The sequence below is a fragment of the Cryptomeria japonica genome, chromosome 2 (assembly GCF_030272615.1).
Source record: "Cryptomeria japonica chromosome 2, Sugi_1.0, whole genome shotgun sequence".
Taxonomy (NCBI): Eukaryota; Viridiplantae; Streptophyta; class Pinopsida; order Cupressales; family Cupressaceae; genus Cryptomeria; species Cryptomeria japonica.
In genome coordinates this window covers 349614566-349639463 of record NC_081406.1, presented here as the reverse complement: position 1 = coordinate 349639463, position 24898 = coordinate 349614566, and positions in this window count along the sequence as shown.

Here is a 24898-nt window from a genome sequence, read left to right as displayed (position 1 = left end):
AAAAAAAATATTTGTCAGTCAATCACCTAAGGTATAAATACATCAACTCTTCAATGGTACTTCAAAGATTAGAAATGTAGTTTGTTGGACGATCTACAACTTCCATCAATTTTGTGGCAATGGACCTTGCATATTCACATGAGCCTTCATAGATCTACATAAAGAAAACAAAATCAACTATTTCTATTAATATATAGAACATATGAGAAATTCATACAAATTAATATCTTATTTGAATGATGAAACAAAAATCTGGTTTTTATAGTTTTCTTTGATATTTCCTAACTTGCACAAGATTTATAGAAAATTGGTATAAAACTAAAGTTGTTGTTAGAGAAATATAATCTAATGTTGTAATAAAATATCTCTAAAAAAAATTGCAGTGAGTTTATTTTTGAGCATGTATATATATACATCTTAAAATACATTACGTGAAAATTACTAAATGTTGTTGTTAATTATATTGGACTGGCAAACCACTGTGAAGACATAGTAGAAGAAAATATTTGCACTTTATCTATTATACACACACAAACACACACACACACACACACACACACACACACACACACACACACACACACACACACATACATATATATATATTTTAAATAAAATTAAAAAGAACTGTAAAAAAATGTGGAAAACCCAGTCGTCATCAAAGGGCCATTGTGGGCCGAAACCCACAGGGTGGCTTCAGCCGCGACCCACAAGGGCGGCTTTGGCCATATTGTGGGTTGCGACCCGTAGAGATGGCTTCGGCTGCCACTGCGGGTCGTGACCCACAGGGACAGCTCTGGCCACACTGTGGGTCGCCACTGTGGGTTGTGACCCACAGGGCAAGCTTCGGTCGCACTGTGGACCACGACACGCAGGGATGGCTTCGACCGCCACCGCAGGTCATGACCCACAGGGGTGCCTTCGGCTGCAGTGTGGTCCACGACCCGCAGGGACAGCTTTGGCCGCCACTGCGGGTCGTGACAACACACACAACCCCTTACTTTCCGCTCATCCCCTTCCTTTCCGTCTCTCATCGTGACAACACACACAACTTCCCAGGGGGGAAAGCTCAACCTTCCCTCCACCGCCTGGTTTTCCTCACACCGCCCTTCATATCTCCGCCCTACAAACAAGAATAAAGGGTAAGGAGATACGGATGCCCTAACTTGGTATTAAGTTAGGGCATTGATAAAAAGGGTTGAAATTTAGGGTTTAAAATCTTTTAAGTGGAATTATATTTCTTTTAAGAATATATATATAAGCATATGTATTGTATACATATAGAAGGAATATATATATATATATATATATATATATGAACATTTAGATATACATATATACATTAATTAAACAATTGGTTATGATTATAATATATATCTTTACCTGGGTAAAGATATCTAAATGATTAAATTTATGATTGGTAAACAATTACCTATGATTTTTTTTAAATAATATTAATGTAGGGAAATTACATGAATTCTAAAATAGTTAAAATCGTAGAATTACAACTGAACGGTTTAATTAACATTGAAGTTGTATTGGCATCAATGGATTGTTTCAATCATTTTAAATTAGAAGGGGGTAAGTTATTTATATACGATTATTTAAATCTTTTAAGGGGATTAGTTGTCCATAATGGAAGATTTATTTTCTAGACGACTTTATTAATGACTTAGTTAATTTAATGTCGTATTGGAACTTTATTTTCAAATGTTCAATTAATAAATAATAATACAACGAATTCGTATTAGTATTAATTTAATGGATTTTTGGAACTATTTAATAATACAAGGAAATAATATTAACAGTAAATGTGGTTAAAATTGTGATTGCCAATGGGCAATTTAATTAATATTAAAGTTGGTTTACTTAATTGTCATGTTTTTACACAGGCATGTTTAATTTTAATGTTGGTCAATAAATATTTAATATTTTGAAGAGGAATCAAATTTAAATGTTACAAAGTAAGTATTCTATTTTTTAATTTGATTAATTTAGATAAATAAATAATTGAGTAAATCTAATATAAACAATATATATGACAAGTAAAGTATTAATAAAATGAGAATTAGATTAGGTTGCTTAGTTTGTATAAGAGGTGATTGTGATTTGTTAATATAGTTATTATACTTTGTAGCTAGAATCTACTTTTAGTATTCAAATCTTATATGCAATTGATGTGTTATTGAACTCTATAAATCTATTTAACAAAATTGGGATTTTGGTTGTCTTTAAAAATCATCATCATGTCCTATTTCTACATTTTGTTTATGTCAATCTTTCACGTAAAATTTGAGTCCTATGTCCTAAAATTTTGTCAACATGGTATTAATTATGATCATCGTTAATGAACATGTTGTGCCATGTTATATCACTTTTATTCTTATTATATTTTTAGTAGAAATAAAAAAATATAGTATAATACATCTGCTAAAAAAATAATTTATTATTTATAAATAAAAATTATATTTAAATAATAAATAATTTACAAATAAAAATATTAGGATCAATTTTTTATATCATTTCCACAAGTACTTTCTTTAAGAGAAGAGCCAGACAATTATCTAGTCATTTATTTAGTCATTTATTTATAATTTCTCTATCATCTATTAAATTAGTCATTTATTTAGTCATTTTTATTTGTGTGATCTCACCCAATGACCAAATTAGTCATTTATTTAGTCATTCATAGCTTTTTTGTGGAAAATTGCTAAAATTTGATCTCGTGACTAAAGTTTTTGGTCACGTAGTCATTTATTGGCCATATGTCTACTAGTGCAAGACCAGAAAGAGTTAGAACATGTTTATCAAAGTTTACGTTAGTATTTAGGGGACCTAACCCAATAGACCTACCACTAGCACCATCCTCTACTTCAGACTGGACTACATATCGTGGTTTGACAGTAACAGGTTCATCAGACAGAGTTTCAACATTCATGATGAAGTAGTCATAGTTTGGTGTCAAATAGGTAATGTCATAAATAGATCTTCTTTCAGAGTGATCAGAGTCAGAAGATGAAGCCTCTGACTCTTCTTCAAGTGGCTTAGTGAAAGCATGTATGGTATCAATATCTACATCTTTGATATTGCAAGTTCCTTCGTGATTTGGTTCAATCATCACTTGTAGTTGACATGCATGTTTTTGATTAAGAAAAAACAGGTTTTGAGGGACCCGAAACCCACTTACAATATGAAAGATGAGCATGAAAAAAACAAGACAAAAAAGCTACAAAAGACCAGCACAAAAACCAGTAGCTAGGACAAAAAGACAGCAAGGAGCCAACAAGAAATTGGCATCCAAAACCCAGCATTACATATCAATTGAACACTTTTATAGACTCCTCAGCGTTTTGAACCAAAAGCATCATCGCCTTAGCCGCTTCCCTCAGATCATTTCTCTCCTGTTTCAGCTGGATGTCTTTCATTTTGGTCTCCATCTCATTGGTGTTCTGCCTAGTCCTTCGCCTAGAAATTTGATGGGTGGAGCTGGAGGTCGATACATCTTCAATGATTACCAAGTTCTTGTCCTGATTTTTCCTCTCTAAGTGATCCACCAAGGCAATCATATTATGTGACAAAACTCTTAGGACCTCAAGACTGTGGTTCATGAAGCTTTTCAGAGCCTTCTCAGTTCAAGCAACTCGGGTATTGATAACATCCTCCAGATGTTTCAAAACCCCTTTAATTAGGTCATATTAGTTGACATACATGTTGACATAACCTTGATGACTCTATTAGTCTCTATCGTCTTTTCCATTTAGCTTCCTCTGGACTAATGACCGGCCTTCCTTATGTAGCCTCCAATTCTTCATTTGTAGTCCCATACCTGATTTTCTCTATCTCATTAGAGGGAGATATAGTACATGAAGAATTTTCTTGTGCTCTTCCTTCTTTTAGCTATTGTTCATAGTCTTCTTGTCTTTTTAGTCCGATTTTCTCTATTTCCTTTTACAGCTTCAAGTGCTTTATCTCTTGTGCTGCATCTATGATATCACTAGGTTCTTCAGGAGTTTTTTCAGTAGATGCATCTGATAAAGTCTCTAGACCCCATTCATACTCATTCGAGTCATTTTTTGAATCGTCTACTTGCATTCTTCCTGTATATGTGACCGGAATGTTTAGTGGTGCAAATAATTCTTTAATTCCTTCCATCTCTTCTCTCGTATCTTTTGGGATCTCTACTCCTTGTAGTGTTATTGCTGATACAGTTGGAACTTGGTTACAAGTTGCTTCTTCTCTCTTTATTGCCAGTTCTTCTTATTCTTTCTCATACTCTTCCTGAGTTTGTTGAGTATTTACTTCCTGTGATGTTTGATGTAGTATCTTTTTCCTCCACTTAGACTGATGATGAGAAGTACATTTTTAATCTGATGACTCCTCTAAATGGTATCCAATTCTATCTTTATCATTTGTAGACTTATTTTTTAGCTTAATAGGTTCAACAATTCCTTCTTAATGCTTGCCTAAAGGATCGGTACCTGAATATCACATGCGTTGAATCATCTTATAGCCTAGACCATATTGTTCAGGGGAAATCTCATAGTGTCGCGCTTCTTTATTTTCACTTTCTTCTTTGAAAAGCCATTTGAGAATAGACTCCTCTTCTATTTCATCTACAAGGGAAGTAGAGGACTCTACAAAAATACCATCATAAATGACATTTGGAGTTGAAGTTTGTGGCTTCATAGCCTCAGATGCTTTTCCAGACTATCTTGGTGATGGGGGAAGAGACATTAGTGAAATTATAGGTTCTATCTTGTATCCATCCATGCCAGTACCTGTGATATTCAATTTATTTTCTAAGTCTTTCATCAAAGTTTCTAAACTTTCAGCTGTAGAGGCTGCTCTGTTATGAGGAACAAAGGTATTAGTACATTGTTTCAATGCATTACAGGTGTAGCTTGTATCAGCAGGAATACTAACATCAACTCCATTATAAGGAAATTTCAAATACTGATGATAGGTAGATGGCACTACTTGCATTTTGTGAATCCATGGCCTACCCAGCAAAATGTTGTAGGAAAGAGGAAGGTCAATCACTTGAAAAATAACATCTCTTTCCACAGGTCCTATCCTGATTGGTAATAGTACCAGACCTTTAGAGGTTTTCTCTTCTTCATCATAAGATTTGATTGTTATTTTCTTTGTTGGATCAATGACATTTTTAGAAAATCCCAACTATATCAGTAAATCATAGGTAGAAATATTCAACCTAGTGCCTCCATCTATCAAAACACATTTGACTCAATGTTTATGAATCATAGCTTCGATGTGTAATGGTTGGTTATGTGGATGATTCAGTGAATTTTCATCTTCTTCAGAGAAGGTGAGGTAATGAGGTGAAGTCAAGTGACCCACCATAGATTGAAACTGATCTACATATAAATCTTTAGGGATGTTAGTAGTGAGCAAAGCTTTGTCCAGGATCTCTCTATGAGCAGAAGAGATCTTAAGCAATTCAAAAATGGAGATTTAAGCAGTAGTTCATTTTAATTGTTTTACAATGTTGTAACTAGGAGAGGATGATGAAGCCATCTACTTAGATTTAGCCGTGATCATATTTGGTTGTCTGTTTGAAGAAGTTGGTAGGTTTGATGTTGTTTGATCAGGAGTTGAGGAACTAGCTCCTTTGAGAGTAACCTTCTTTTGAGTGTGGGTTACAACATTTGTAGTTTGCATTTTATTTTGTTTATCTTTGCCTATGATCACATTGCAATACTCAGATTGGGAAGATTCAATCATGTTAATCACATTGTCATTGTTGGAGTAGGTGTAATTGACTTTGGCACCTCCCTTAGATTTAGAGGATTCTCCTTGTTCATAAGCAGGTAAAGGATCTTTGAAGGTTTTGTGATCAGCATTAGTCATGTGGTTTCCAACAACAATTTTACCAGCATCGATCAGGTCTTGAATCTCATGTTTGAGTTTCATGCAGTTGTTTGTTGTATGACCCTTGTTTAGATGATATTCATGGTACTCATTTTCCCTCCACCATTTGGGTTTAACTTTTGGATCATATGGTCTAGAGTTGTCAGGCAATGTGATCAGATCATTTACCAATAGAGTCTTAAGAGCTGATTCATACAATTCTTCCAAAGGAGTGAAATCGCGTTTAGGCTTTGAAAGCCAATGCTTCTCTTTAAACCACTCTTTTGATTTCTTAGGAGGGTTTTTCGCAGCAGTTTCAGTTGCTTTGAGGGATTGTGTACCACTAGCCAGATTAAATATTATGGGTTTTGATTTTGGTTTAATAGTATCCACCACTCCATCATTAACAACATTTTTGTTGTTATCTTTGTCGTATTTCCAGTATTTGTTCTTTTCTTTTGAACTAGAGCCTTCTTGTGTTTCTTTACAAAGTGATATATCTCCTTTCCTTATAAGCACATCTTCCATTTTGAGGGTACTATCTACCATTTTGTTGAATGAAAGGTATACTTGTATTTGGATATTGTATTTCAATTCAAGGATCAGGTTATTGACAAAGATGTATATCTTCTCAGAATCTAGAATAGGCCATGAATATCTAGAGAACATCTTTCTCCAACATTGAAGGAAAGTGAGAAAAGGTTCTCCTATTTTCTATTTGGTATTACAAATCTTGAACATGGTGACTGGATGATGAATGTTATAGGAGTATTGTTGGAGAAACAATTCAAATAATTCTTCAAAAGATTGAATTCCCATAGGTAGGCTTGAAAACCACTCCATAGCTTGTCCTCCTAAACTCCTCGAGAAAAGGTGCATGAGATATGTTTGTTCGTGCATGAACTCCATACATAAAGCATAAAATTATCTGACATGGTCTTGAGGATTTGCGGTACCATCATATTTATCAAACTTAGGAATTTCCACTCTTGAAGGAAATGAAGGCATGTGAAGGTTCTTGTCAAATGACAATGGGCAGATCGTGTCTAAAGAATATTGCGTAGATGATTTATCCTTGTTTTTGATTTCTTTGATTTCAATCTGTAACACTTGCAATTGTTTATTTACCAACGCTAGTGGTGTCTCTTCATCTTTAGTGATAAGGGTTTCAATTTTATAATCAGTGAAAAGTTTAGCGCCTTGTTTTGCTAGCTCTAGAAAATGCTCTTCTTTTTCTCTAGCCATGATAATTTTCATCATTTTTCGAAAATCCTTATCATTTTGACAGCTATTTATAACAGCTTTTCGTAGGTTCGGAAGCTTCAGACTCGCTAGATGAGGAATCACTGTCATTAGCATGCGTACTGATATTGTCATAAGTATCGTGTTTAGAAGCTTCTCTTACTTGCCTCTCTCCAGACATGGTGGGAGATAAGGGTTGATCGAAAATTGGTATACTTGACAATGAAGGTTTGTCAGAGACGGGATCTTCTATAAAGAATAGATTAGTCTAGAGTGAAAAGGAATGTCCTTTACCTTTGGCAGATTTCTTATGAGAAATTATGGTTTGAATAGGCATTTGTAACTGATGTGACCAAGAGCTAGAAGTGATGCACATGTCAAGATCAAATTGAAGCTATTTGTTCGTTTAACGTAGTGATTTGAGGGAAGTGACTAAGACTCAATCTGGTTTTAGGAATGATCTATCTTGTATAAGATGTGATCTAAGTAACTTAGATTGATTAAGTTTGATAAGTAGTTAATTGAAATAGCTGAAAGATGATCAACAAAATCGTGCAACACAACGGCAGGGGTACACTAGGGTATGTGCACAAAGATTGTGGTCAGAAAAGTGGACACCACCCAAAAAAAACATGAAAAAACAAGCAGCACGTATGCAGTTATAAAATTTGAAATCACCCCATACGCACTTAGGTTCATTGTTCCCAAGCCTAAAAAAGGTAGCGTGTATGTGCTACTTTTAGGAAAGTGAGCGCATATGCGCTCATAAGCCCTAAAGAACCGTGTAGACAGTACCTTTCAAAAAATAAAAAATAAAAAAACTGGGTCTTATTTTCCCATGACCACGGCGTTTCTTCTTCCATTTCCTCCACGAAACCGCGAACGGGTTATCTCATTTCTCCTCTAGACGCTATGGATCAAGGTTAGTTTTTCTTAATTTTTGTCTTTCTTTCCTGTTTATTCAATTTGTTTTACGTTTTGAATTTAATTTCGTTAATTTTGATTAGGTTTTTTTATTTTTTGTTTCAAAAAATAGATTCTGATAATCCACAACAAGAACAACAAAATGCACCTCCTGAAAACCCTGAAGAAAACCAACAAGATACACCTCCAGTTCCTCCTTTTGACCACACACCTGAAACATAGGAGCAAGTGATTAATCAGTTAGGGAAAAACATGTCTAAAATAAATAGACTGATTAATAAATTGAAAACATCTAAGCTTGAGCATCATAAATCCCTCGCCACTAGCCTAGAAACATTAGCTAGTGGTGCTACAACCGTTTCCACACAAATTATAAAATGGGGAAACTTTAGGGATAGGTGTCGTCAATACTATGTTGATGGGTTATCATATGAGGGAGTGAAAACCAAAAATATTAGTAAACAACAAATATGTGCCCTTTTTGTTGATCCTAAAACTGGTGAGTCGTTACCTCTTGATGCAAAGAGGTTTCCCATACATTGGTGTACCAATGTGCAGATGAAGAATCTTTTTTGGTAGAGGTGGTGGATGGTCTTTAATGATCCACCTTGTAATAATTATGAGGTGTCATTGTATTTTTTGAGAAAAGTATACTGTGAGTTTGTCCTCAATGTGCGGCCAAACTATTTTGACATGAGAGAGTTTCATGGTAGAGGTGGCGGCTCTGCCCAAGATAGACCTGGAGCCCATAGGCGAGTAGCCCTAGAGAGTCGTAGCCCCCTAGCACCCAAACCCAAGGTGCAATAGGTTGTCCCAGTAGAGCTGAAAGAGTCGATGGAGCTACAGACTCTTCAGGCAGCAATAGCATTGACTGGTGCCATCATCCAGCATGGGACGTCGTTAGCACACCCTCTTATACTGGATGATGAGCCATTAGTTGCTCCAGGTGGCGATAGAGAGCCCATTCAACATATGTGTGTCAGTTGCTCGTGGATATGCTCAGGGATGGAATATGAGGCCGCTGCAGATGGATCCACATCTCATTCGTGCATGATTTGTAGGAGTAGATGTCAGACCTGCACGACTGAGGATTTGGCACTGACAAAGGAGTTGATGGCCTGACGTATAAATTTTGTAACATGTTAGAATAGAATAGTACACTTTGAATTCAAAAAAATTACAAGATATACTAACTATCTTTAATGCTTGGTCCAATTTTTGGTTTGTAGGTGTTGATAGGGGACCAAATGTCCCAGATTGATGACATCACACTCTCAATGATCGATTTTGGCGTACAAGGCTATACGGTATCATATTTTGTACAACCTTTTTTATGTATTGTTTTGATGGAATATGCAAGTCATTTCATTTTAGATTTTTTAAATTATGTTTAATATATTATCTGTACTAATATCTCATGTTAATTCTATTTTTTTAAGGTACCCCCCCCCCCCCCCCCCCGCCGCATCTAGGCCTCGTCCTAAGAAAAAGAATTCCTCGAAGATGCCAAAATGTGGGAAGAAGGTAATTGAACACATTTTTAGTTGTACAATTGTTTGAAAATGTTGAAATCAAGTCTTAGTTGGAGTTTGTAAATTGATTAGTGTTTTTTGTCTATTTTACATGTCCAGTGGCCATTCAGCTATGTGGATATGTTGAATGCACCTGACTCGCACGTGGATCAAGAGAGGGCAGATGTATGTACCTCTACTTTATTTTTTGGATTTCATGATTATATGCACGTGTACATGTGAACTTGTGATAAATTATAATCTTATATTTTTTTCATATAGGAAATATCCATAGCTACTTCATCAATGGCGAGCCCTCCTCTGTGCACTAGAGAAGCATCTCAGGATCTGGTATGTTGGGACTCCTTAAGATTGAGTCAACTTTAGAGGCCCATTTCAAAAAAATTCTCTGCATGTCAGAAAAGTACCTAAATGAGTCAATTTGAATGGCCTAGTTAGAGAGGGTAAAGTGGAGTCAGTTGATTTTCAAGGGGTAAGGCTCAGGATTCATGTCCTACACCTTTCATTTGGCCTATGTAGTGATGTGCAACTTTCAGAATTCAATTTGGATAAGTTTACCAGGTACCCATTTCGAGGGGTGAGCTGAAAGTGCATTTTAGGCACAAATGCAGATTTTATTGAGTAGCCTACTTTGAGCAATTATATCTTTTTCCCTGTTGATCATCATGGAGAATTTAAAAATGGATTCAATTGTATGCATAAATGTGAATTATCTTGCAAAATTTCAAGTCCTAACGAATCTATTTTCTTAGTTTTTGAAGATCAATCCATTTGCAGTTTGTGTGGTTTGACAAATCCCTGTTTCGACAGCTAGTCGGAGCCCTGTTTTGCACAAGTGTAAAAGTTGTCTCAGTGAGTGTTATGCCAAAATGTTTGTTTTAGGTTATTATTGGTATAGATGAAAACCTATGTTTCCAGTTTCAGGCTCCTACCAATCCGTTTGATTGGTTTTCAAAAGGGTTCGTTGAGTCATCGTTTTCAATGATCCATACTTTCAGTGCTATATCAGTTAAAGTAGCTATTTTTATGAGTGCGCCATTTGCATCTAGTTAGGCTTTTGGTCAAACTAAGAATTCAAATATAATTTAAGGTACTTGTGTTTCAAATTTGAGGGTCTACGGAGGTCATTTGATATTTTTGAGAAAGGCATCATGTGTTGCCAGAACATTGACTTCATCAGGTCCGTAGTGTCGACAAAGCCAGTTGGTCATCTTCACCAATTAATATCTCTTCGCTCAGGACTCGTCTTGAAAAACCACTTGGCAAAATTCATCCTTGTATATCAGAGTACATGCCTATAAATTTTCAAGATCCAGAAAGGTGTTTTGACCACTTTGAAAAATACGTCTTCGCAATTAAATGCAAAAATGTGGCGTAATTGCCTGAAGGTTGCAAATTTCAGTCTGATGATCCGAAAATGATGCCGATCATTTCCAGAGGTGTGTGTGTGAGGTTCTTGAAGCATTTAAGAGGTTAGTTTCATGTAAAATGAAAAAAAAATTAGTCGGACCCACTTAGGGGCCCGACCTGGCTCATGCCCGCACATTAAATTTTGTGGTGAACTGTTCTCATTTCATGGCAATGCATCTTCCCATGCCTTGGTCTTCACATCACCAACATCAATCTTCAAATGCTTCAACTTCTTTCAGTGAATGTAATGGCATGCAATCTCCTAGGGACAGATATGTATAAGTTTGCAAAATCTCTTTTGGAGAGGTTTGAAGGAAATGGAGAAATATTTTGGAACCAAAGTTTTTAGAAACATGGAGCAGTGCAAGTGGTTAGTGAAAAGCCATCTCTCTCTCAATTTGGGTGAATGAAATTACTAGTTCTACACCAAGCATGAAATGCTCTCCTATATAATGGATCAAATTGAGCGTGCCAGATATTTTGAGAGCATTTGAGGCTTGCAGAAGCTAATGCTCACATGGTAAATGAAGATCTACAGGAAATTGCAAAGTAAATGTCTTTGGCAGGTGGAGGTCCAACCTCTACAACCTTCCCAGCAAGCTCCTCACATGCTCTCCCTTTGGTAGTAGCTACAACAGCAGCAACAAACTCCAATAAATGCATTTGGTAGGTTGAATTCCCATCTCCAATGGCACGTGATGATTGGTGGAGGGCATTGATAGTTTCAAGCAAATGCAAACAAAATGTTGGTATCCTTCCCCCCCACGACTTCCACATCTCCAGTGCTCACGTGGTGAGATGGAAAGTTTGCAGAGCAGGTTAATGTGACATGGAGATAATGGAGCAGCAAATTAAAATCATTAAGCAAATGAAACATAGCAATAGAAATCCAGTGCGTGAATGGTGGAAGATTTATAAACTTTCATACAAATGTAGAAGTCCTCCAAGGCTTCTACGTGGAGATTGGAGAGGGAGCTGTAGAATAATTCCAAGGTGGACGTGGTGAGTGAAGAGGCAAACAAAAAAAATTCCAAGCAAATCCATCAGGCACCATGAAAGTCTCAAACAAAGCTCCAACATGCAGTCCCAGGCAAAATAATGTTATCCCACATTCACTATGGAGGGGAACCTTTTGATATTTATATGTAAAACCTTACCCATCTATAATGTCAAAGCCATCAAGGCTTTTGACGGATGGTGCTCGTTGGGCACCCAAGTGGACCCCATGCGCATGGGCATGGATCCCAAGGCATCTGAGAAGGTGACAGATGGTGACAGGTGGACCCCATGTAGGCATGGATCTCGAGGCAAGTGGGCAAATTTTGTAGAGAAGGGTCGACTTAACCAGTGCTCAGGTTGCAGAGGATCCGACGAAGCGCGTTGATTCGCAAGCCAAAGATGCTCGCCAGTTAAACCCTGCAAAATAGCAAAAAGAGGTAAAGATCATGTAGGTTCCAGCCGATCCGATGGTGTGCATGACTTCACGAAGGTGAGATGCACGCGAGATAAGGGCTGTGAAATGGCAAAAATCCCAGGGCAAAAATGCAACGAGTTAAAGATCAAGAAATTTCGATGAAGATCAACGGCTCGCGTGACTTCGTGACCCAAAGATGCACGAAACTTACCCATTGCGAAATGGCGAAAGCTAGGTGGTGCACAAGTGGCGGGTCCAGTCATCGGTCCAGCAGGTGGACCCTAGTGAGGTGGTTGTCCAGTGGTGCATAGGTGGAGCTTAGGTGGCGATGATGTGGCACCGAGGTGGTGTTGAGGTGGCCGACAAGCAAGCGGACACGTGGCGGAGTGATGAGGTGTCTTCCGAGGTAGCCCCCAGTGGACCCCATCGAACAATCAGATTCACCACGTGGCAAGGCGTCAGGGCACAATCAGAGCAAAAATCAAAGTTAAATGCAGATTAAATATATAGTTCTGACTATATTAAAAAATTGAAAAATTTAAATGATGTGCACATGTTGAGTGATTAATTTGCCCAGAGGTCCATTTTTTGCCAAAATGGAAAGTATTGTATATTGTCGGAAAGCTCTCGAGATGAGGAATGCAGTTATGAAGTTTGTTTCAACAAAGATCAGATCTTTTGAGAGAAGTTTCTATGGGAAAGAGAATGGGAATGAAATTTAGTTAGAGGGGAGACACTTGGCAATTTTGTTGCAGACCTAATCTTTTCCCTCTTCCTTCTTATTCCAATTTTCTTCTCATTGTAGGGGTTCCAAAATTCTATGAGAAGTGTTCCGATTTTCATGGCTTCCATTTTTTGATTTTCTTGACCCGGACATGTAAAGTTCTATGGATCTGTTCAGGGTATAAAGACTACATTGCAGGATGACAGATTGTTTTCTAGTTGCAGATTTTACTTGTGTCAGGCATGAGTAAATTTCCCATGATATTGTCTTTGTGCATATATTTCATTGTTATGAATTGAATCCTCAAGGAGGTTTATAATTTGTCATCTCAAGGAGATTGTATGATTGTTTGTAGGCATTCTTCAATGAAGAGTTTAAATTCTATAATCAGTCATAAATAATGGAATGTGTCCCAGATCTGATAATTTTGTGAATGGATTGAGTAATGCATTAGTATAAGGTATTAATGTAGGGATATTTTGTAAGGAAAACAAATTTGCAACTGTGATTAACATTTTGTAGTTTTGTGTGTGACTCTGTTGCCCAATGAACAAGGCACTGGTCTTTGATAGATTTGGGGATGGTTTCAGATATATATTTTAAAAGACAAAATCTAATTTCCCTTTATGTTTAGAGGTTTGTGTTCCATTCTTTCCAAGCTCTATTTCATCTTATTGTTTGTACAGATCTAGCCAATCTGTATTGTTTCCTAACCTGTTGAGCTTGTGAAATGATTTATCTGCTTCATTGATGTTGTCATGGTGAGTAAATGAGTTAATTTCATGCATCAAAAAGGGTGTCCCCCCCTAGGTCTAGCAGAACCTGAAGTGCAGGAGGATCATTAGGATCCTATGTTATGTTGTCCAAGCCTTGAAGTGTTTTATTGATTGAGATTGGCTATCTCATAGATAGATTTGCAGGTGTTCTTGGGTTATCACTTTTGGTGAACAACACGGTACACTTTTATTTGATATATTACTTTAATTGTTTTTAACCTACAATACTTATCATCATATTAACTGTATTTAATCTTTGATCATTTTTTGTATAGGTAAAAGTGATAGTTTCTCCATCGATGGTGAGCCATCCTCAGTCCATTGGAGAAGCATCTCAGGCACCGGTACGTCATTGTTCTCTATATTATAGCTCATAAGTGTTTTTGATGTATTTATGTTAGTACATTGTATTAATTGTAAAAATTAGTCTACAATAGACCCCTTCGCGGTTCGGCCATAACATGGATCCTTTTAAGTTTGTTTTCAAGAAAACTCTTAAGAGTGACAAGGAGAGGAGAGCAAAGACATTAGCTCCGAGATCAGCTAATGAGGTAATCTACATTTTAGTTGCAAAGGAATTATAGTTAAATGCATATTTATGTTGTTAATTGTGAACTATTTTCTACAAAAGAATTATAACTTGGCATTTGAATTGTGGTTTTGCATCCATCTACAGAGCCGTGTACTACATCGAAGAGGCTCGATTTTGATGATATACCACAATTTTAGGATCACATAGTGTTAGTTGTGGTCACAGAATAACCAATACATGTAGATATATTTGTTAGAATAACCGGTGGACAAATCAGAGGGGGGTGAATCAGTTATCAACAAATTATATTAATCAAACCACTTTATAACCTTTAACCGGAGCACATAAACATTAAATACCATAATAGAAAAAACATATACTAGTAAGCAATAAAACTTAAGAATGAAACAGAGAATCAACACAATGCAACCATACCACATAGCACCATGATTTGTACGTGGAAAACCCGGTAAAGGGAAAATCCATGGTGGGAAGCCTACCCACAGTCAGATGATACTTCTACAGAAAGTATGTGATACAATAAGGGGCCTGCACATGCAGGGAGACACACTACCTAGAGCGTACTACTCATTACAAAGGAGCATCACTGACTACAGAGAGGTTATAACCATATCAATATAATTGGACAACAATCTAGAAGAATGAACTGTCAATGATAGCATCTACCATGCTTGATTATGATCTCGATTAAGCTCAATACCAGAGGACTTTGACCTCTTACCTAAACCCAATTTGATCACCTATGATCGACCAAATCTCCTTCGCATATGATATTTCATTCCATGACCATTACCACCACAATCACGATCTACAATGAGATCTTACATCAATTTACACAAACCCTAAGGCCTAAACCAAATAGGTCGGCCACCTAAAAGATATTAAAATATGATCATTACATACATCCACATTACAATGATATACCATGTCGGCTTTAGACCAAAACAACATTAACCAATCCTTAAATCATCCTAGTAACCTGTAGAGAACGCGTAACATGATACCGGTCCATAACCTGGACCCAAATAGATTCTCCATGCCAAAGTGATGTCTCCAATCAGTCAAGGCACAAACAAAGATCACCTTTTGCATCCTAAATTCCATCTAGAAGCCGCACCAACACCACTTATGCATCCTGTCAAATATTCTCAGTAAAAGCTTCGTCGGTAAAACCTTAAACCCTTACTGGTATAGGCTTACTAGAGTGTATGATAGCATCTGATCATCAAATAAATACCAAATGACCAAAACATACTCTAGAAACATCAAACCAAACATATTCCATTCATCCAAACTTGTCGGTAGTATCCAACTGATATTCCCTTCTGTCGGTAACACTAGTTCTTCTACCGATAACCAAAATCTGTCTACTGGTAACCAATCATAATAGATAGTATTGACATCAATGCAAGACATAATAATTTCTTTCATATTTTCAACAATATCCCCCTTTGGCAATTATGGCAACACTAGATGTGAAAAATAAAACATCTAACTGCCAAGAAATGCCAAAAATTTCTCATAGAAGATATAAGAATGAAAAACTGAAAAATCTCAGCAACTCCCCCTGACGAGTGTAGTGCAATCTGAAACTGATCTGAATCTCTCTCCCATATGACATATTATGACACTATTTTTCACATATAACTCTCCCCCTTTGACATCAATGCCAAAGATATGACATAGATATCAAAATCATGTGAATCTCAGAGCTGACTACTCCCCCTGAGTAGTAGCACCACTACATCAATCCAGAGCAAAGGATAAAGCTAATGATGCATATCAGATTGATGCTCTGCTCCATTAGTTAAGTTTCTGCCAAAGGGGTAGATACCCCTATCCTGTCTCTCAAATATTTAAATGATTCCTTAGACAACAGTTTAGTGAATATATCTGCAATCTGCTCTTTAGTGTTCACATAAACCAATTTGACTTCCTTTTCCTCCACCTTTTCTTTCAGAAAGTTATATTTTATTGAAATGTGCTTAGTCTTAGAGTGAAATATCGAATTCTTAGATATGTCAATAGTTGCAGAGTTATCACAATAGATAACTATCGGTTCACTGCAGTTTACCTTGATATCCTTCAATATTTGCTTCATCCACAAGAATTGAGTGCAATTAGGTGTTGCTACAACATATTTAGCTTATGCAGTAGATAAAGAAATGCATGACTGTTTTTTGCTGATCCATGAAACCAATTTCTTTCTAAGAAAGAAAGCTCCACCAGAAGTACTCTTTTAGTCATCAATATCTCCTGCCCAATCTGCATATGTATATGCACATAAAGTGAAGTTATCATCTCTAGAGTACCATAAGCCATATTCTATTGTTCCTTGCAAATACCAAAATATCCTCTTTACTGCACATTCATGATTTTCTTTAGGATTACTTTGATATCTTGAGATAATACTTATTGCATTCATAATATCTGGTCTAGTCTAAGTTAGATATAACAAGCCACCAATCATAGACTTATGCCTTATGGAATTTACTGGGTCAGATGTGTCTTTGATAAATAATTTCTCACTTGTCACCATAGGAGTACTTACCGGTTTGGAATTATCCATACCAAAATTCTTCAACAATTCCCTTAGATACTTAGTTTAACAGATAAAAATGCCTTTGTCAGTTTGAGTAATCTGCAAACCTAAGAAAAATCTCATCTCACCAATCATAGACATTTCAAATTCATTCTTCATATTGTTAGAGAATTCCATGCAAAATTTATCTTCACCTCCAAAAATGATATCATCAACAAATACTTCAATAATCAAAATATCATCATCAATGATCTTGTAATATAAATTACTGTCAACATTGCCCTTAGTAAAACGAAGCTTTTAAAGATATTTATCCAACCTTGCATACCAAGCTCTAGGAGCTTGTTTCAATCCATATAATGCTTTCCTTAACCTGCAAACCATATCTTTGTCATCTGTTAATGAAAATCCATCAGACTGCTCATTGTATACTTCTTCCTTAAGTTCACCATTCAATAATGCACATTTAACATCCATTTGATAGACCTTATAGTTCTTGTATGCTGCATAGGCAAGAAATAGTCTAACAGCTTCAATTCTAGCTACTAGTGCAAATGTCTCACAATAATCAATTCGTTATGTTTGAGAATATCCTTTACAAACTAGTCTAGCCTTGTTTCTTACAACTTGACCATCCTAATTTAGCTTATTTATAAAAAACCATTTAGTTCCAATAACATTCTTATTTTTAGGCCAGGGAACTAAAGTCCAAGTCTTATTCTTCTCTATCAGATCTAATTCATCTTCCATAGCCTTTAACCAATGTTTATCTTTACAAGCTTCAATAACAGATGCCAGTTCAATTTGAGAAATAAGACATACCTCTTCATTTGTGAGTCTTCTTCTTGTCATAACTCCCTTGTTCCTATCTCCAATGATTTTATCTTCAGAATGATTTAATCTTACATACCTTTTTATCTGTTAAACTTCAGGTTCTCTATTCTGATCATTAGTCACAGTTGAATTTTCTAATTGTACCGGTGTAACTGTCTCAGTGTCTTGTACCGGTTGAGGCATTGTCGTATCAATTATGATCACTTCCACTATCGATTCTCTATCATATGATATAGATTGAGCTTTGTATTGCTCATCCACTTTCACATTTGCGCTCTCCACAATTTTCTGCAATATTTTATTATAACATCTATATGCTTTGCTCTAAATTGAATATCCAAGAAATATCCCTTCATCACATCTAGGATCAAACTTCCCAATTGAATCATCCCTTTTGATATAACATTTAGTTCCAAAAATTCTAAAATATTTAAGAGTAGGTGTATGTCCAAACCATAATTCATGAGGAGTCTTATTGGTTTCACCTCTGATATGAACTCTGTTGAATGTGTAGATTGTTGTACTCACTGCTTCTCTCCAGTAGATGTGAGGCAATTTGGCTTCCATCATCATGGTTCTTGTTGCATCCAAAATGGTTCTATTCTTCCTTTCCACTACTCCATTCTGCTAAGGAGTCCGAGGTGTAGATAATTATCTCCTAATTCCATTTATCTCACAAAAACTGTTAAATTCATGAGATCTTAACTCACCGCCTTGATCTGATCTCAGACATTTGATTTTCAATCCAAATTTTGTTTCCACCTTTTCTTTAAAGATCTTGAATTTCTCAAAAGCTTCATATTTCTCCCTTAGAAAAGTCACCCACATCATTCTAGAATAATCATCAATTATTAGCATGAAGTACCTATCACCTTGAAAGCTTCTAGTCCTTGCTGGACCACATAAGTCAGTATGAATCAAATCAAGCACATCATTAGATTTATCATGTATGCTCTTAAAATAAGTTCTAACTTGCTTTCCCAATTGACATTCCTTACATGTTGTATTATGAGGCTTTATAATCTTAGGTATATCTCTAACTACCTTTGTTGAACTAATCTTAACAATACAATCAAAATTAACATGACACAACCTCTTATGCCATAACCAACTCTCATCAATATGAGAAATTGAACATGTCTTATCACTGGTGTTCAAGTGAAAGATATTACCTCTAGTCTGAGTACCGATTGCAATCTCCAAACCAGTTTTGTTAATGATTTTGCATTTTCCATCTTTCAACTGATGTTGGAATCCCTTATCCACCAATTGACCAACACTTAAAAGATTATGCTTTAAACCTTCTGCATAGTAGATATTATCAGTATTATGCTTTCCATCCAGAGAAATAATACCTTTACCTTTGATCATACATGATTTGTCATCCCCAAATCTGACTTGACCGCCATTGTATTCTTACAGGGATAGAAATTTTCTTTTATCTCCAATCATATGATGTGAGCATCCACTATCAATTACCCATTCATCCTTGTCTTCAAATTTTGCTGCCAGGGCCTTTTGTTCATTCTTGATGATCAGTTCCAGTTCATCTTCCTTTAAAGCATAGAACATGCATTCCTTTCCACTATTGGATCCACTAGCAGAGTCTCATGTTGGTTCATCCTCTGAGTCATCATTTAATCCTTCCTCATCTACTATGTAGCATAGTTTTTTTTTCTTGAATCTATATTTGTTCTGACTAGGCTTAAATGATTTCTTAACTCTTTCTTCAAATCTTGCATTCCATTCAGGACATCTAGATGCAAAATGACCAATCTTATTACATGCAAAACATTTAAAAGGTACTTTTCCTTCATACTTACTTCATGTCGGTCCTTTAGGTATTCTTCAAGAAAATGGGGCTTCAAGTTGCTCAAATTATTCATCCTCTTTCCTCATATCTTCCAATTATTTTGCATATAGGGCTTTCCAATCACTTTTGTTGGTAGATGATGATGCATGAAAAGCATGTTCAGATTTTGCAGCTCCAGAGGGGCCAAATTCTTCAAGCTTAAAAGCAAATAATTTCTCAACCAGAATGTCTCTGTTAACTGAAGTGTTTGCCATTGTTCTCAATTCATTAATTGCAATATCCTTCATCTTGTAAGCCGGTGGTAGGGTCTCAAAAATTTAGAAACTATTTCATCTTCACTTAGAGATCCTCCACAACATTGAATTCCCATGACAATCTCATTTACCCTTTCCATAAATGTAGCAATTCTTTCATTATCTTCCATCTTCAAGTTCTCATATCTTACCCAGTAACCATCAGGTTTAGCAATTTTGACAGTAGAGTCACCTTCATTCAGAGTTTGTAATTTATCCCATATAGCCTTTGCAGATGATTTATCAGTCAATCCCATGATTTATTGATTAGTGAGTGCACACAAGAGGGCTTCTCTTGCTCTACAATCATTTTCAATATTTTTGTCCAAGTCTGCTGGACCAAGATTCCCAGATGCTGGATCATAAGGTGTATTTCCTTTCTCAGTGATCTCCCAAATATCCTTGCCAAGACATCTAAGATGAGTCTCCATTCGGATTTTCCATATCCCATAGTTTGTTCCATCAAGCTTAGGGATTTCTCTTCTGAAAAATAGTTGTTGATGGATTTGAATTATTAGTTGCCATAGGATCTACCTCAAGTGGTTAAGCTTTTGCAAATGAGGACCAAAGCTCTGATACCAATTGTTAGAATAACTAGTGGACAACTGAGAGGCGGGGTGAATCAGTTGTCAATAGATTATATTAATAAAACCAATTTATAACCTTTAACTAGAGCACATAAACATTAAATACTGAAATAGCAGAAATAGATACCAGTAAGAAATAAAACTTAAGAATGAAACAGAGAATCAACACAATGAAACCATACCATATAACACCATTATTTATATGTGGAAAACCCAGTAAAGGGAAAAACTATAGTGGGAAGCCTACCCACAATTAGATGATACTTCTACAGAAAGTATGTGATATAATAAGGGGCCCGCACATGCAGGAAGGCACACTGCCTAGAGCGTACTTCTCATTACAAAGGAGTCTCCCTGACTACAGAGAGGTGATAACCACCTCAATATAATTGGACAACAATCCAAAAGAGTGAACTGTCAATGATAGCATCTACCATGCCTGATTACAATCCCAGTTAATCTCAATAACGGAGGCCTTTGACCTCTTACCTAAACCCAATTCGATCACCTATGATCGACCAAAATCTCCTTCACATATGATATTTCATTCCATGACCATTACCACCACAATCCTGATCTACAATGAGATCTTACATCAATTTATACAAACCCTAAGGCCTAAACCAATTAGGTCAGCCATGTAAAAGATATTACAATAAGATCATTACATACATCCACATTACAATGATATACCATGTCGGCTTTAGACCAAAACAACATTAACCAATCCATAAATCATCCCAGTAACATGTAAAGAACACGTAACATAATACTGGTCCATAACTGGACGCAAATAGATTCTCCACACCAAAGAGATGTCTCTAATCAGTCAAGGCATGAACAAAGATCACCTTCTGCATCCTAAATTCCATCTAGAAGCCGCACCAACACCACTTATGCATCCTATCAAAGATTCTCAGTAAAATCTCTACCGGTAAAACCTTAAACCCTTACCGATATAGGCTTACTAGAGTGTATGATAGCATCTGATCATCAAGTCAATACCAACTGACCAAAACACACTCTAGAAATATCAAACCAATCATATTCCATTGATCCAAACATGTCAATAGTATCCAACTGATAGTCCCTTCTGCCGGTAACACTAGTTCTTCTACCGGTAACCAAAATCTGTCTACCGATGACCAATCATAATAGCTAGTGTTGACATCAATGACAAAACATCAATGCAACACATAATCAATTCCTTCATATTGCCAACAATATTTTATATTTTTATTGTATATCTATTTTGACATGGCATATGCCACATTTTTGTAATACTTGTATTGACTTGGCAGACATGCTTATATATATATATATGTGTGTGTGTGTGTGTGTGTGTGTGTGTGTGCGTGTGTGTGTGTGTGTGTGTGTGTGTGTGTGTTGATATTCGATCCAATAAATGTGTACTGAGTTCATTATTGTGTATTCATTGTATTTTGTGGTTGTCTTTTTATAAAGTTAATTGATCATTTGCCTATGAAATCAACAATATGAATATAAACAACAAAAATCTATGATATAAAACATTGCAACCGTGGAATATGATTTGATAAAATTTCTAAAATGTCAAATTAACCCTACAAAACTCCTTGTATTCATTTCATTATTATGTATTCATTGTATTTAGTGGCTTCCCTTTTATAAATTTAAATGAATATTTGCCTATGTAATCAACAATATGAATATAAATAGCAAAAATTGACAATATGAATATAAACAACAATATGTGTTTGGTGCGAGAGCACCCTCACGCTCGCAATGGTCAAATTTTGGTTCTCATGTGAACAAACCAAAATCATGAGCACATCTGGGTGGGTAGGTTTACGCTAGGCATGCTCCTCTCATGCATCCCAAAGCATCGAAACATCGAGAGTCATACCCTACCAGCGCGATCTCTCAAGTTCCTTGAGTCCAAAAAAATGTCAAACTTTGATGGACTATTTCTTCCAATCTAGGACACATATGATTGATCTGTTTGAACCTGTGGAGTCACGTGAGGCTCCTCTACAATGGCCTATCTTAGTTTTTGATGACTCAAAGCCATTTTCAATTGGTAGCATTTTTTTGCCTGCTGCAAAAACCATCAGTTGCATGCAATGCAAAGTTGCAAGATAGGCTAGAATTGATTCGGTTCGTCGACACAAACCGATGTCATGAGCACGTCCGAGTGGGCAGGTTTACACTAAGCATGCTCCTCTCATGCATCCCAAAGCGTTGGAACATCGAGATTCATACTCGGTAATGACAATAATTACATTTTTTGATCAAATTATATCTAGACTTAATCTATGACCCGATAATGACTCAAATAATTCTCCATGATTATACAAGAATCAAGAATGCTCATGATTGACCTTATCAATAATGGTCATGATTGACCTTATTGAAGAGGGGAAAATGTAGCAAGGTGAGATCAGATGGTTAGTATGCAAACAAAGCATTCAAACACATCAAAAATATGAAACATCAACAAACCATATGAAAACATAAACAAATTGTTTATACCTTGCAAGCATATACCTTCTCCTTTGAATTGAGCTATTGGTGAAGCCAAGGATGTGCCCCTCCTTAGCTTTTTTGGATTAGCTCCTTGATTGTGATGTGGAATTCTCAACAAGATAGATTGGATTTGATAGGATTGTTGGATGGATTTTGGATGGATTTGAATTGAAATATTGAAGGAAGAAGAGAGAGGAGACAAGAGCTGCATGACAATGCATGAGAAGTGGATGATTTGTGAGGAGAATTGGCTCCAATTTATAGATTGGAGAAGGCCAATGGAGGGACAAGATTGATTTTATCATGAAGGGTTGAGATTGATTTTAGATAGAGGCATGGATCAAGGTGCCTTGGGAAAATAAATAGGAATATAAAATTTCTTGGGAAAAGGGGGGAGAAATTTGAATTTCAAATATGAGGAATTAAAAATTCCAAAATAAGGATGCATTGAGGGATTCAAAGAAATTTGAATTTCTTTGAGAGACTCAATGTTGATGTGACATGAGTGGGAATTAAAAATTGAGGGATAATGATAATCATGATTATGAGAGATTCTAGAAGGATTAATTAGGTTGAGTGGGATTAGGAAATATGATTTGTAAGAATCACATGACTAGGTTAATTAATTAAAATTAATTAAATGAGTGGGTTTAGAGGAAATAATTATTGGAGGGGACTTTAGAAGAATAGGGGAATAATTAATTTATTTGATAAATTAATTATTGGACAATAGTGATAGAATTAATTAAATTATATTTAATTGATTCTGAGAGGAATGAGGACAACACAATTAAATTAATTAATTATGTTGATAGGCTTAAATTAATTAAATATTAATTTTAGGTATCTACATTTTGCCCCTCTTTGATATAGCATCGTGAAATGATGTTATATCAAAGAAGAATAAAATATAGTGTGAGAAAAGGATAAGGACTAGTAGCATGATGCCCCAGTTATGAGATGAAGAAAAGGATAAAGACTAGTAGCATGATGCCCTAGTTATGAGATGAAGAGAAGGATAAGGACTAGTAGCATGATGCCCCAATCATGAGATGAGGAAGGATGACGAGGAAGCAATGGTATGCCCCCTCGAGAGGACATGCGGGTTCAAAGAACATGGGTGTGCTCTCGAAAGGAATTAGAAGAAGTGATGAAAGGATGAAGATAATGAAAGAGGGAACTAGGATGGGTTGGAGTGTTGTGAATGAAATGAGACAAAGAAATGATAAATGGATTGGATTTCTTGTTGAGCAAGTATAGAGAGAAAACCTAGATTTGATATTGCCATGGATAGTCTACACCACTGATTATAAGAATTGGGATGATATGAAGATCCGAGGCATGGACTGACGCTCAGTCAAATAGGAATGCCTTGCACACAATCATGCAAGTGTTGATAAACACTAATGCAGGGTTGCAGGTTCGTACAAGGAAGACCTTCAAACACACCATGCCATGAAAACTACGCCCCATTATACACGAGCCAAGACATACCAAGATATAGGATGATCAAGGCAGTCCTGAACAAGTGTAGTCCTAGGACACAAGATGGAAATAAAAGAAAAATCTCAAGCATGCCAATGACATGTACATGACCAACTGACATCTCTTGCCAAGAGTAGGACATGGATTTTGATAAACTGTCGAACTAGGGAAGGAGACATCCCAATGGGCAGGTGATAGATTTTGATGAACTGCCAGACATGGGAAGGATTCATCCCAATGGGCAGAGCGATGGATTGATTGATGACAAAAGACAAGATGGATGTGCAAGATCTGCAGATGAGAGGATTGTTGCTTGGATTTGATTAGTGTAGTATGGATGGGTGCTTGGATTAGGCACAAGTCAGTGCGAGCTCAGGTAGATTGGGAAAGCTCAGT